Source organism: Grampus griseus (assembly GCF_964374135.1).
Source record: "Grampus griseus genome assembly, chromosome: 13".
NCBI classification, from domain to species: domain Eukaryota; kingdom Metazoa; phylum Chordata; class Mammalia; order Artiodactyla; family Delphinidae; genus Grampus; species Grampus griseus.
The window spans coordinates 3,158,802-3,173,683 of NC_139007.1; positions in this window are offsets into that span (position 1 = coordinate 3,158,802).

The window sequence follows — 14,882 nt, forward strand, 5'->3', positions numbered from 1 at the left end:
TATAAATAATACTGGAACTATGAAATATTACACCAAGATATGCCAGAATTTTAGAAGTTTCGTATAATTTCAAGAACACATATTAATAATGTATACACATTATATAAAATCTAAGACTGTTAAACATTATTTTTTATATGATAATGTTTCCCATGCAATTTAACACATCAAATAAACCTAAATAAATTAATATTTCTCTTTTTATAAGGAAAGAGAACAACTCTCAGATCTTTTGGGGCCTTCTGGACACCTAGTTTGAGGACAAATGGACTTCATATAGAGTTTGATATGGGGAAGTTTGTTAAAAGTGTCAAAAAATTTAAAACACTTGATCAAATAAGACCACAGGTCACTGTGAAACAATACTCAGTTATCCACTCTTCCAAAGTGACAATTAAAAGACTTTAAAAACAAATACAGAAAGTTATATAGTTGTAAAAACAAACAAACAAAACCTTAAGGTATTTTAATATTGAAAAGACTCAGTTTTTCTAAGTAATCAAAAACCTTATACAGACAACATGAAGCATAAAAATATTTTCATAAGGCACAGAGTCTTTGTTTCCTAGGCAAATTACATTATATGTAAAGAAAAACATTTTATAATATTTTACTAAGATCAGGGCAATAATCTAAGACAATTTATTATTTTAACAGAGAGAAAATTAAACATCAGTTTTGTATCTACACTACTGAACACATTAAAAAACCTTTATAAATAAACATATTCAATTCTACCTAGCTTTGATGTCATAACATAAAATTTATTTTCCATGATCCTTCTGAAATTTTCTATATCCATTTAGGTCTGTCATTTTTTCTCTTTCTTATTCTGGAAACACCAGTTTCTTTATTTCTTTTTTTTTTTTTTTTAACATCTTTATTGGAGCATAACTGCTTTAAAATGCTGTTAGTTTCTGCTTTATAACAAAGTGACTCAGCTATACATAAGCATGTATCCCCATATCTCCTCCCGCTTTCATCCCACTCCTACCCTCACTATCCCACCCCTTTAGGTGGTCACAAAGCACTGAGCTGATCTCCCTGAGCTATGCTGTTGCTTCCCACTAGCGATCTATTTTACATTTGGTAGTATATATAAGTCCATGCCACTTTCTCACTTCTTCCCAGCTTACACTTCTCCCTCCCCATGTCCTCAAATTCATTCTCTACGTTTGTGCCTTTATTCCTGTCCTGCCCCTAAGTTCTTCAGAAACATTTTATTTTTTTATATTCCATATATATGTTAGCATATGGTATTTGTTTTTCTCTTTCTGACTTACTTCACTCAGTATGACAGACTCTAAGTCCATCCACTTCACTACAAGTAACTCAATTTCATTTCTTTTTATGGCTGAGTAATATTCCATTGTATATATGTGCCACATCTTCTTTATCCATTCATCTGTTGATGGACAATTTAGTTTGCTTCCATATCCTGGCTATTGTAAATAGAGCTGCAATGAACATTTTGGTACATGACTCTTTTTTAATTACAGTTTTCTCAGGATATATGCCCAGGAGTTGGATTGCTGGTTCCTATGGTAGTTCTATTTTTAGTTTTTAAGGAAACTCCATACTGTTCTCCATAGTGGGAGTATCAATTTACATTCTCACCAACAGTGCAAGAGTGTTCCCTCTTCTCTGTACCATTTCCAGAATTTATTGTTTTAGACTTTTTGATGATGGCCATTCTGACCAGTGTGAGATGATATCTCATTGTAGTTTTGATTTGCATTTCTGTAATGATTAGTGATGTTGAGCATTCTTTCATGTGTTTGTTGGCAATCTGTATATCTTCTTTGGACAAATGTCTATTTAGGTCTTCTGCCCATTTTTGGATTGGATTGTTTGTTTTTTAACATTGAGCTGCTTGTATATTTTGGAGATTAATCCTTTGTCAGTTGCTTCATCTGCAAATATTTTCTCCCATTCTGAGGGTTGTCTTTTCATCTTGTTTATGGTTTCCTTTGCTGTGCAAAAGCTTTTAAGCTTCATTAGGTCCCATTTGTTTATTTTTGTTTTTATTTCCATTTCTCTAAGAGGTGGGTCAAAAAGGATCTTGCTGTGATGTATGTCATAGACTGTTCTGCCTATGTTTTCCTCTAAGAGTTTGATAGTATCTGGTCTTACATTTAGGTCTTTAATCATTTTGAGTTTATTTTTGTGTACAGGGTTAGGGAGTATTCTAATTTCATTCTTTTACATGTAGCTGTCCAGTTTTCCCAGCACCATTTATTGAAGTGGCTGTCTTTTCTTCATTGTATATTCTTGCCTCCTTTATTAAAGATAAGGTGTCCATATGTGCATGGGTTTATCTCTGGGCTTTCTATCCTGTTCCATTGATCTATATTTCTGTTTTAGTGCCAGTACCATACTGTTTTGATTGCTGTAGCTTTGTAGTATAGTCTGAAGTCAGGGAGCCTGCCAGTCATTTTCTTTTAGGACACAGTTACTCTCCTTTTTCTCTGACAAAAGCAGATTCTATATTCCTTGCATTCTTTTCATTTAAAAACACATCCTATTTTCTTTCCATATTTGTATGCATATTTGTTTCCCTTTCTTCTTATTGTTCCTAGTGGTTTTATTTTTATATATTTGATTATAAGTTGTGAGTGTTAGTAACCTTTAGTTTCCAGTGAAAACTAGGAAGCAGGAAATTGTGAACTGTCTGTCATATATTAGTATCCTGTAGTAGATTAGCAAACTTATAAATACATAATTATAAACACTTATAACATAAAATTTACATAAGTTTTTCATAATATAATTTTAATGTGGCAAAACATATATTTATTAATAGACCCAAATATCCTTTGTCTCTAAAATTTAAGTCAAAAAGATAAGTTTAAATATGTTTCACAATCAATGTCTCAGTATATTATGTTATTTGGAAATGATCTAGATATTCAAAGAATATCCTTTATTCAATTTAACAGTATAAAATTTTATTTTATTTACATTGAATTAAATTAACTTGTTTTTAACAGTTTTGTTTAGATTAGACATCAAACAGCTAACAAACATTTCATTTTTCTTGTTGACAAATTCTGTGCCACAGGGATCGAATAAGCTTATTTGACTTGTAAACCCAGGTAGAAAAAGTTGTTACGTTTGCATTATAGTTAGTATAGACAACTCTGAAGAAAAAATGTCTGCTTTTACTAAACCAACAAACTTACACTAGCTTTTAATTATCAAAGTTTATCATGGGTCATGTGAACTTGAAAAACATTTGGGTTAGTTTTTATATTTCTGAAAGTTTTAGGAATACTTATTTTATATAAATTCTTAGTTTTCTTTAAGCCAATCAATTAGAGTTCTTCAAAAAATATCACTTATACATAGTATACTTATATACATATGACTATATATATAAACATGTAGACAGAAACTGAATTTATTGCTTCCATTAAAAATTTTGCCATGCTTCAGGTACCATAATAAAAGCTCAAAAAAAAAAAAAAAAAAAGGATCCAAATTGTTTTTCTGGCATTTGGACTACTTGGACTACGTTAAGTTTACATGTTTAGATGGCCAAAATTTTTTACTAAAGACTTTTTATTTGCATGCTGTAAGGATCCTTTCAGATCTATTTTTAGAGTTGTTTTGTTTTTAAGAAGATTCTGCATGCAGATAAAAGAATGAATTCCATTATCTTTAAGTAGTTTAGGATCCTCTCTTTTCAAGGGTATTTCTTAAGGTGGACTGTATTATCTAAGTTAAATATTCCTCAGTGTGGCCATTACAGTTCTCAATTATCCAAAAGTTCACTCATTTTCCAAGAAGATGCAAGATCTTGGTCCATAGTGGGCATACATATAGGAAGTAGGAGGTTTTTTGGGGGTGGTGGAGAAAGAGTTTTAGACCAGGTAGAACCCATCCTTGCCTTTAGATTTCCTAAGAGATCTTAACTATGAGAGAACTTTTTTTGAACAGCTGTTCCAAAACACAGGGACTCACATATTGCCCCCATCAACTTTGAACAGAATAGGGTGACTTCAACAAACAAAATACAGGTATTCACAATAAAATCATACAGCTCAAAATGCAGAGAGAGACATACCTTCAAACTCCAGGGTCAGCGAGAAAGCAAGTGAGATCAGTGGGCTCTGTGGGTAAGAGCACCTGGTTTCTCAGTGGCCTCAGAGACTTTGGCAGTCATCTTTGTGTTCCAAGTCTGACACCAGAAACTGCCAAAAACCCAGAAATAGCAAAACTAAAATCACCAAATTAATAAATAGCATTTAGTAAGAGTTTATTGTGCATGTAAGAACAGTTTGGGAACTGGAAGCTTCAAAATCAAAGACTGATATGAAGATGTTCAGGGTTATGAAGTTATAGGACAGCTTATAAAGTGAAAAATAAGAAGGTTATTTACCATTTACAATGATTCGTTATTACAATGGAGGTTTCCAGGTGGCAAGGATTGTTTTGAAGTGATTATATTATGTCATTTTTAGAAAGATGACATGTTTCTTTCACGATTATCAGAGGCATTTATAATGAATAACCAAAATTAAGTTTTGCTTATGTTCATGACATAAACTAGATTTAATTTTGCTAACATAGTTTAAATGTCTTTGTCTGCTCAGGGAATTCTCAAGTCCAGTTTCCATTTTGTATTTAATTTTAACAGTAGGGACAATTTTCCTCTATTAGAGGGACAAATGTAAGAGCTTAAGGTGTTCAGCTTCCCCTACTGCACAGCAGTAGTGTAGTTCCCCAGCTGAGGTTTACTTCAGGGTAAGGCCAATAAATAAAAAGGAGAAAAATTAGGGAAATATCCCTCATCCCCCCAACACACACGGAAAAATGAGGGTTCTTCTCACACACCGGGGCTGGCAAACATTTTGGTTTTGAAGTTCCTTTTATCAGAAAGATGGGATCCTCTCCGTGGGTTTACTAAAATCATCTGCTGTGCATTTCTTGATTTAGTCTGCTCTTATATCAAAACTGGGAGATAATGAGAGAAACGCAACCCAGAAACTCATTGCCACTGATCTTGTCTTGCTGTTTTTCAAATTTTAGCTTCCATTACCAATCTGCCTGCTAATATTTACTTCTCAGAGTCCTTACGCAGTATAACCTCTCATAAAGGTAGGAGAAGTAAATACTTTGGTTCTTCATTAAACATCATTACTACTAGTTTCCTGAGCAAAGACAGGCAATTCAGAAGAATGTGTACTCCAGGACCTTATTTCATGATTTTTCACATCATTCAAAACTCAGTCTACACAAAGGAGCTTCCTGAATAAGGTCCTCTTTCCCAGAAAACACTTTACCTCAGTTGTGGTTGGAGATATCAGCCCATGACTCCAGGAGTGGTGGTTATAAGAGAAGCAAAACACCAGCTATGCTCTGATCCGGTGACCTGTGCCTTTTGTCTTAAATTTGGTGGTGAGGGAGGATTTCATTCTGAATTGAGTGAGGAAAGGAGATAGAGTGGGCCTGTGTTTCCTAAATCAAAATTTAGGATACGTTAAGTATGTCACATGTTGTAAACTACTCTAAGCCTCCTATTCAACTGCGGTATTTCTTGTGCCTTACTATCATAGAAGAAAGCTTATTTCAGCCATTATAAAGTAACTCCTTTGGTTTCTTTTTTTGTTTTGTTTATTTTATATGTATCAGTTTACAGGCTAAAAATGTTTTTGGTTGTGTTGGGGAAAGTGTGGTGATATCTCATTCTGTTATATAGGATTGAAAAAAATATGTGAAAATATGTCTTAAAGTCTGATATATATGAGAGTTCAAAACTGTTACTTCAATCTAGCATGAGAAAACCATGATTTAATAAAATAAAATACATTAACCATGATATTTTCATATTAAAAAACTGTTGCAAATAACTCGAACACTTAAAAATGGGGCTATAAAATTTGTTTCTCTCTATGAAGTTAACATTATATGCTTTTATCTAAAAACTTTTTCGCCGATGGTTGCCAGTGTTTTCTCTCCACATCAGATAATTAACTGATATCTTTGCAGCAGTGTGTTTACTTCTCAGTTACTTTTTTTTTTAATGTTGAAATTTACTTTTTTTTTTTAACAGCTTTATTGGAGTATAATTGCTTTACAATGGTGTGTTAGTTTCACCTTTATATCACAGTGAATCAGTTATACATATACATATGTTCCCACATCTCTTCCCTCTTGCGTCTCACTCCCTGCCACCCTCCCTATCCCACCCCACTGGGTGGTCAAAAAGCACCCAGCTGATCTCCCTGTGCTATGCAGTGGCTTCCCACTAGCTATCTATTTTACGTTTTGTAGTGTATATATGTCCATGTTACTCTCTCACTTTGTCACAGCTTACCATTTCCCCTCCCCGTATCCTCAAGTCCATTCTCTAGTTCTGTGTCTTTATTCCCATCTTACCCTTAGGTTCTTCATGACATTTTTATTTTTCATAAATACGATATATATGTGTTAGCATATGGTATTTGTCTTTCTCTTTCTGACTTACTTCACTCTGTATGACAGACTCTAGGTCCATCCACCTCACTACAAATAATTCAGTTTCGTTTCTTTTTATGGCTAATATTCCATTGTATATATGTGCCACATCTTCTTTATCCATTAATCCGATGATGGACACTTAGGATGCTTCCACCTCCTGGCTACTGTAAATAGAGCTGCAATGAACATTTTAGTACATGACTCTTTTTGAATTATCGTTTTCTCAGGATATATGCCCAGTACTGGGATTGCTGGGTCGTATGGTAGTTCTATTTGTAGATTTTTAAGGAACCTCCATACTGTTCTCCATAGTGGCTGTACCAATTCACATTCTCACCATCAGTGAAAGAGGGTTCCCTTTTCTCTACACCCTCTCCAGAATTTATTGTTTCTAGATTTTTTGATGATGGCCATTCTGACTGGTGGGAGATGATATCTCATTGTAGTTTTGATTTGCATTTCTCTAATGATTAATGATGTTGAGTATTCTTTAATGTGTTTCTTGGCAATCTGTATATCTTCTTTGGAGAAATGTCTATTTAGGTCTTTTGCCCATTTTTGGATTGGGTTGTTTGTTTTATTGTTATTGAGCTGCATGAGGTGCTTGTAAGTTTTGGAGATTAATCCTTTGTCAGTTTCTTCATTTGCAAATATTTTGTCCCATTCTGAGAGTTGTTTTTTGGTCTTGTTTATGGATTCCTTTGTTGTGAAAAAGCTTTCAAGTTTCATTAGGTTCCATTTGTTTATTTTTGTTTTTATTTCCATTTCTCTAGGAGGTGGGTCAAAAAGGATCTTGTTGTAATTTATGTCATAGAATGTTCTGTCTATGTTTTCCACTAAGAGTTTGATAGTTTCTGGCCTTATATTTAGGTCTTTAATCCATTTTGAGCTTATATTTGTGTATGGTGTTAGGGAGTGTTCTAATCTCATACTTTTACATGTACTTTCCAGTTCAATAGCAAATATAAATAAAACTAAAAGCTGGTTCTTTGAGAAGATAAACAAAATTCATAAACCATTAAACAGACTGATCAAGAAAAAAATAGAGAAGACTCAAATCAATAGGATTAGAAATGAAAAAGGAGAAGTAACAACTGACACTGCAGAAATACAAAAGATCATGAGAGATTACTACAAGCAACTCTATGCCAATAAAATGGACAACCTGGAAGAAATGGACAAATACTTAGAAATGCACAACCTGCCCAGACTGAATCAGGAAGAAATAGAAAATATGAACAGACCAATCACAAGCACTGAAATTGAAACTGTGATTAAAAATCTTCCAACAAACAAAAGTTCAGGACCAGCTGGCTTCACAGGTGAATTCTATCAAACATTTAGAGAAAAGCTAACACCTATCCTTCTCAAACTCTTCCAAAATATAACAGAGGGAAGAACACTCCCAAACTCATTCTATGAGGCCACCATCACCCTGATACCAAAACCAGAAAAGATGTCACAAAGAAATAAAACTACAGGCCAATATCACTGATGAACATAGATGCAAAAATCCTCAACAAAATACTAGCAAACAAAATCCAACAGCACATAAAAAGGATCATACACCATGATCAAATGGGGTTTATTCCAGGAATGCAAGGATTCTTCAATATTTGCCAATCAATCAACGTGATAAACCATATTAACAAATTGAAGGAGAAAAACCATATGATCATCTCAATAGATGCAGAGAAAACTTCAAAAAACTTCAACACCAATTTATGATAAAAATGCTGCAGAAAGTAGGCATAGAGGGAACTTTCCTCAACATAATAAAGGCCATATATGACAAACCCACATCCAACATCGTCCTAAATGGTGAAAAACTGAAAGCGTTTCCACGAAGATCAGGAACAAGACAAGGTTGCCCACTCTCACCACTCTTATTCAACATAGTTTTGGAAGTTTTAGCCACAGCAATCAAAGAACAAAAGGAAATAAAAGGAATCCAAATCAGAAAAGAAGTAGTAAAGCTGTCACTGTTTGCAGATGACATGATACTATACATAGAGAATCCTAAAGATGCTACCAGAAAACTACTAGAGCTAATCAATGAATTTGGTAAAGTAGCAGGATACACAATTAATGCACAGAAATTTCTGGCATTCCTATACACTAATGATGAATAATCTGAAAGAGAAATTGAGAAAACACTCCCATTTACCATTGCAACATAAAGAATAAAACATCTAGGAATAAACCTACCTAAGGAGACAAAAGACCTGTATGCAGAAAATTATAAGACACTGGTGAAAGAAGTTAAAGATGATACAAATAGATGGAGAGATTCACCATGTTCTCAGTTACTCTTCATTGAACAATTTTCAAATGCATTCCATTTTTCTTATTGGGATTTGGCAGATTATTCTGTTAAATGTTCTTTCAAAATGGCCTTTATAGGCCTCTGGTATCTCAGTTTCTTTACTGTATCGATTTCAATATGCATTAGTCGAACCTACTATTGCAAACCCATCAAAACACTGTTTTTCCTAGCTTTGCAGCTTCAATTTTGGTATAATTTACAGAAGTGTTTGCACCCTTAGAATCTACTCCAATTGCTAATTTTTTCACGATAACAAGCAATTGTTTCTTGGATCTATTACTTATTTTCTGTTTAGTGTTTATTTTCCAAGTTAACAATCTGGGTGACCTCTTTTAAACAGAGGAAAAACTAAAACTGTGTCGGTCAAAATTGCATTTTCTTTGTTTCTATTAAATCCCGGCCTGAAATTATTTGGGAGTATAATTGTTAAGATTAAATTATCTTCTAATCAGAAGCATAGATTTTTTTTTTCCTATTACATAAAAATGATTTTTTTTAACTACAAATAGAACTACCATATGACCGAGCAATCCCACTACTGGGCATATACCCTGAGAAAACCATAATTCAAAAAGAGTCATGTACCAAAATGCTCATTGCAGCTCTATTTTCAATAGTCAGGAGATGGAAGCAACCTAAGTGTCCATCATTGGATGAATGAACAAAGAAGATGTGGCACATATATACAATGGAATATTACTCAGCCATAAAAATAAATGAAATTGAGTTATTTGTAGTGAGGTGGTTGGAACTAGAGTTTGTCATACAGAGTGAAGTAAGTCAGAAAGAGAAAGACAAATACCATATGCTAACACACATATATGGAATCTAAGAGAAAAAAAATATCATGAAGAACCTAGGGGTAAGACAGGAATAAAGAAACAGACCTACTAGAGAATGGACTTGAGAATATGGGGAGGGGAAGGGTAAGCTGTGACAAAGTGAGAGAGTGGCATGGACATATATACATTACCAAATGTAAAATAGATAGCTAGTGGGAAGCAGCCGCATAGCACAGGGAGATCAGCTGGGTGCTTTTTGACCACCTAGAGGTGTGGGATAAGGAGGGTGGAAGGGAGTGAGACGCAAGAGGGAAGAGATGTGGGAACATATGTATATGTATAACTGATTCACTTTTTTATAAAGCAGAAACTAACACACCATTGTAAAGAAATTATACTCCAATACAGATGTAAAAAAAAAAAGAAAAAAGATTTTTTACAAGCAAGTGAAAGAAAGCAACTCAAAAGACAAAATGACATCAAGTGTGAGTAGAGATATTACCTTCAAAACATTAGTGATAAAGATAAATTTGGAAAATATTCAATATTATCAAAACCTCAGAGAAAGAAAAAAATCTAAAATAGCACCATTTATTATATCATCATTTATTAAAAGTAACAATAAAGTTAGTAATCAGGATGGAGGAAGTATGAAGAAATGAGCACCATTATATACTACTAATGTGAATTTAAATTCTATCAGGTTTATAGACACAATATGCATATACATATGTATATATATAAAAACACCTATATATATATGTGTGTATAAACACATACACACATATACATAATTCTATATACCTGAATACAATTTAAATTCACATGAGTAGTGTAGAGTAGTATATATTGATATACATATATGAGTATAAATGTAAATTATAAATTGTCTCACAAAAAATCCCTTAAATATGGTGATTATTTTGTTCACCCAATATCCTTCAAGTAATATATCTTCACAAACTGATAAGACACCCATACATATATTTATTTCCAAGGCTGTTCAGTGCAGTTTTATTAAAGGTAAAGACAAATGAAAACTATTTCAATGTCCAATGACAATGAATGGGTTAAGTATGTCAGAGGCTATAGCCATATTATGAACTACTATGAAAATATGAAGCACCGTGTTTTAAATGGTATATAACATATAGTAATAGGTAAAATATTATAAGCAATACATGTATATTGTGTAATCTAATGCACACTAATATAATCACAGCTATATAAATATGTAATAATATTTATTACTCATTAATATTTAAATTTAACAAGGAACTGTAATTTTTTTCTAGATTATTTTCACATAAAGTTCTTCTTTTAATTCAGATATAAACATAAAACCAAAAAAGGAGAATAAAATATTGTTACACAGACAAGAAGTTAAAAAATAAGTATATGTTTAGCATAATTCTATTTTAGGTTTAAAATTGTTATATCTGAGGAAACCAAAATGACTTCTAAAATAAAAGGACTAGATCTGTGCAAAAAATAACTGGAGTCCATTAATTATCTGTGCCTAGTTACCGAAGAATTATATACCAGTTTATTATATGCAGTTATAATAACAGTATATAAAATGTATAATTTGAGAAAGAGCTGATGAAAATTGCACCCTCCTTTTAGCAAACGTATACCATCATTTACATAGAGAAAAGGCAGAGTACACTTTAATTAGATTTCAATTCTGACTTCCTCTGTGGTGGAATTCATCTAATCCTAGATCATGAGTCTAAAATAGGATGCAAGTTGTAGTTTATGTATGTTATTGAAAGAAAGCATTTGAGGGAGTCTCAGACATCTTGGAATTTTTCCAAGCAAGATGACTCTTGGTTCTATATAAGGTTCATTCAGGAGTCAAACCTCTGATGTCTTTTTTTTTTTTTTTTTAACATCTTTATAGGTGTATAATTGTTTTAAAATGGTGTGTTAGTTTATGCTTTAAAACAAAATGACTCAGCTATACATATACATACATCCCCATATCTCCTCCCTCTTGCATCTCCCTCCCATCCTATCCCACCCCTCTAGGTGGTCACAAAGCACCGAGCTGATCTCCCGGTGCTATGTGGCTCCTTCCCACTGGCTATCTATTTTACTTTGGGTAGTATATATAAGTCCATGCCACTCTCTCACTTCGTCCCAGCTTACCGTTCCCCCTCCCCTTGTCCTCAAGTCCATTCTCTATATCTGTGTCTTTATTCCTGTCCTGCCCCGAGGTTCTGCAGAACTTTTTTTTTTTTTTTAGATTCCATATATATGTGTTAACATACGATATTTGTTTTTCTTTCTGACTTACTTAACTTTGTATGAGAGTCTCTATGTACATCCACCTCAATACAAATAATTCAATTTTGTTTCTTTTCATGGCTGAGTAACATTACATTGTATATATGTGCGACATCTTCTTTATCCATTCATCTGTCAATGTACAGTTAGGTTGCTTCCACGTCCAGGCTATTGTAATTAGAGGGGCAGTGAACATTGTGGTACATGACTCTTTTTGAATTATGGTTTTCTTAGGGTATATGCCCAGTAGTGGGATTGCTGGGTCATATGGTAGTTCTATTTTTAGGTTTTAAGGAACCTTCATATTGTTCTCCATAGTGCCTGTATCAATTTACATTTCCACCAACAGTGCAAGAGGATTTCCTTTTCTCCACACCCTCTCTAGCATTTATTTATAGATTTTTTGATGATGGCCATTCTGACTGGTGTGAGGTGATACCTCATTGTAGTTTTGATTTTCATTTATCTAATGATTACAGATGTTGGGAATCCTTTAATGTGTTCTGGCAAAGTGTATATCGTTTTTGGAGAAATGTTGATTTAGGTCTTCTGCCCATTTTTGGATTGGGTTTTTTGTTTTTTGACATTGAGCTGCATGAGCTGCTTGTATATATTGGAGATTAATCCATTGTCAGTTGCTTCATTTGCAAATATTTCTCCCTTTCTGAAGGTTGTCTTTTCGTCTTGTTTATGGTTTCCTTTGCTGTGCAAAAGCTTTTAAGTTTCATTAGGTCCCATTTGTTTAATTTGATTTGATTTCCATTTCTCTAGTAGGTGGGTTAAAAAGGATCTTGCTATGATTTATGTCATGGAGTGTTCTGCTTATGTTTTCCTCGAAGAATTTTATAGTGTCTGGCCTCACATTTAAGTCTTTAATCCATTTTGAGTTTTTTTTTGTGTACGGTTTTACAGAATGTTCTAATTTCATTCTTTTACATGTAGCTGTCCAATGTTCCCAGCACAAATTATTTAAGAGGCTGTCTTTTCTTCATTGTATATTCTTGCCTCCTTTATTAAATATAAGGTGACCATATGTGTATGAGTTTATCTCTGTGCTTTCTATCATGTTCCATTGATCTATATTTCTGTTTGTGTGCCAGTACCATACTGTCTTGATTACCATAGCTTTGTAATACAGTCTGAAGTCCAGCAGTCTGATTCTTCCAGCTTTGTTTTTCTTTCTCTTGATTGTTTTGTCTATTTGGGGTGTTTTGTGTTTCCATACAAATTGTGAAATTTTTTGTTCTAGTTCTGTGAAAAATGCCATTGGTAGTTTGATAGGGATTGTACTGAATCTGTTGATTGCTTTAGGTAGTATCGTCATTTTCACAGTGTTGATTCTTCCAATCCAAGAATATGGTATATCTCTCCATCTGTTTGTATCATCATTAATTTCATCCATCAGTGCCTTATAGTTTTCTGCATACAAGTCTTTTGTGTCCTTAGGGAGGTTAATTCCTAGGTATTTTATTCTTTGTGTTTCAATGGTAAATGGGAGTGTTTCCTTAATTTCTCTTTCAGATTTTTTATCATTAGTGTATAGGAATGTCAGAGATTTCTGTGCATTAATTTTGTATCCTGCTACTTTACCAAATTCATTGATTAGCTCTAGTAGTTTTCTGGTAGCATCTTTAGTATTCTCTATGTATAGTATCATGTCATCAGCAAACACTGACAATTTTACTTCTTCTTTGCCGATTTGGATTCCTTTTATTTCTTTTTCTTCTGATTGCTGTGGCAAAAACTTCCAAAACTATGTTGAATAATAGTGGTGAAAGTGGGCAACCTTGTCTTGTTCCTGATTTTAGTGTAAATAGTTTCAGTTTTTTACCATTGAGAATGATGTTGGCTGTGAGTCTGTAATTTATGGCCTTTACTATGTTGAGGTAACTTCCCTATGCCTATTATAACTTCCTATTATAACTTCCCTATTATGCCTACTTTCTGGAGGGTTTTTATCATAAATGAATTTTATGGAGGGTTTTATCATAAATGAATGTTGAATTTTGTCAAAAGATTTTTCTGCATCTATTGAGATAATCATATGAATTTTACCCTTCAATTTGTTAGCATGTTGTAGCACATTGATTGATTTGCATATATTGAAGAATCCTTGCATTCCTGGGTTAAACCCCACTTGATCATATTGTATGATCTTTTTAATGTGCTGTTGGATTCTGTTTGCTAGTATTTTGTTGAGGATTTTTGCATCTATGTTCATCACTGATACTGGCCTGTATTTTTCTTTTGTTGTGACATCTCTTTCTGGTTTTGATATCAGGATGATGGTGGGCTTGTAGAATGTGTTTGGGAGTGTTCTTCCCTCTGCTATATTTTTGAAGAGTTTGAGAAGGATAAGTGTTAGCTCTTCTCTAAATGTTTGAGAGAATTCACCTGTGAAGCCAGCTGGTCCAGTGCTTTTGTTTGTTGGAAGATTTTAAATCAAACTTTCAATTTCAGTGCTTGTAATTGGCCTGTTTATATTTTCTATTTCTTCCTGGTTCAGTCTCAGAAGGTTGTGCTTTTCTAAGACTTTGTCCATTTCTTCCAGCTTGTCTATTTTATTTGCATATATTTCTTGTAGTAAATTCTCATGATCCTTTGTATTTCTGCAGTGTCACTGGTTATTTCTTTTTCTTTTCAAATTCTGTTGATTTTAGTCTCTCCTTTTTTTTTTTAAGTCTGGCTAATGATTTATCAATTTTGTTTGTCTTCTCAAAGAACCAGCTTTTAGTTTTATTGATCTTTGCTATTGTTTCCTTCATTTCTTTTTCATTTATTTCTGAGGTGATCTTAATGATTTCTTTCCTTCTGCTAACTTTGGGGTTTTTGGTTCTTCTTTCTCTACTTGCTGTAGGTGTAAGTTTAGGTTGTTTATTTGAGATGTTTCTTGTTTCTTGAGGTAGGATTGTATTGCTATAACTTCCCTCTTAGAACTTCTTTTGCTGCATCCCATTAGTGTTGGGTCATTGCTTTTCATTGTCATTTATTTCTAGGTTTTTTTTTTAATATTTTCTTTGATT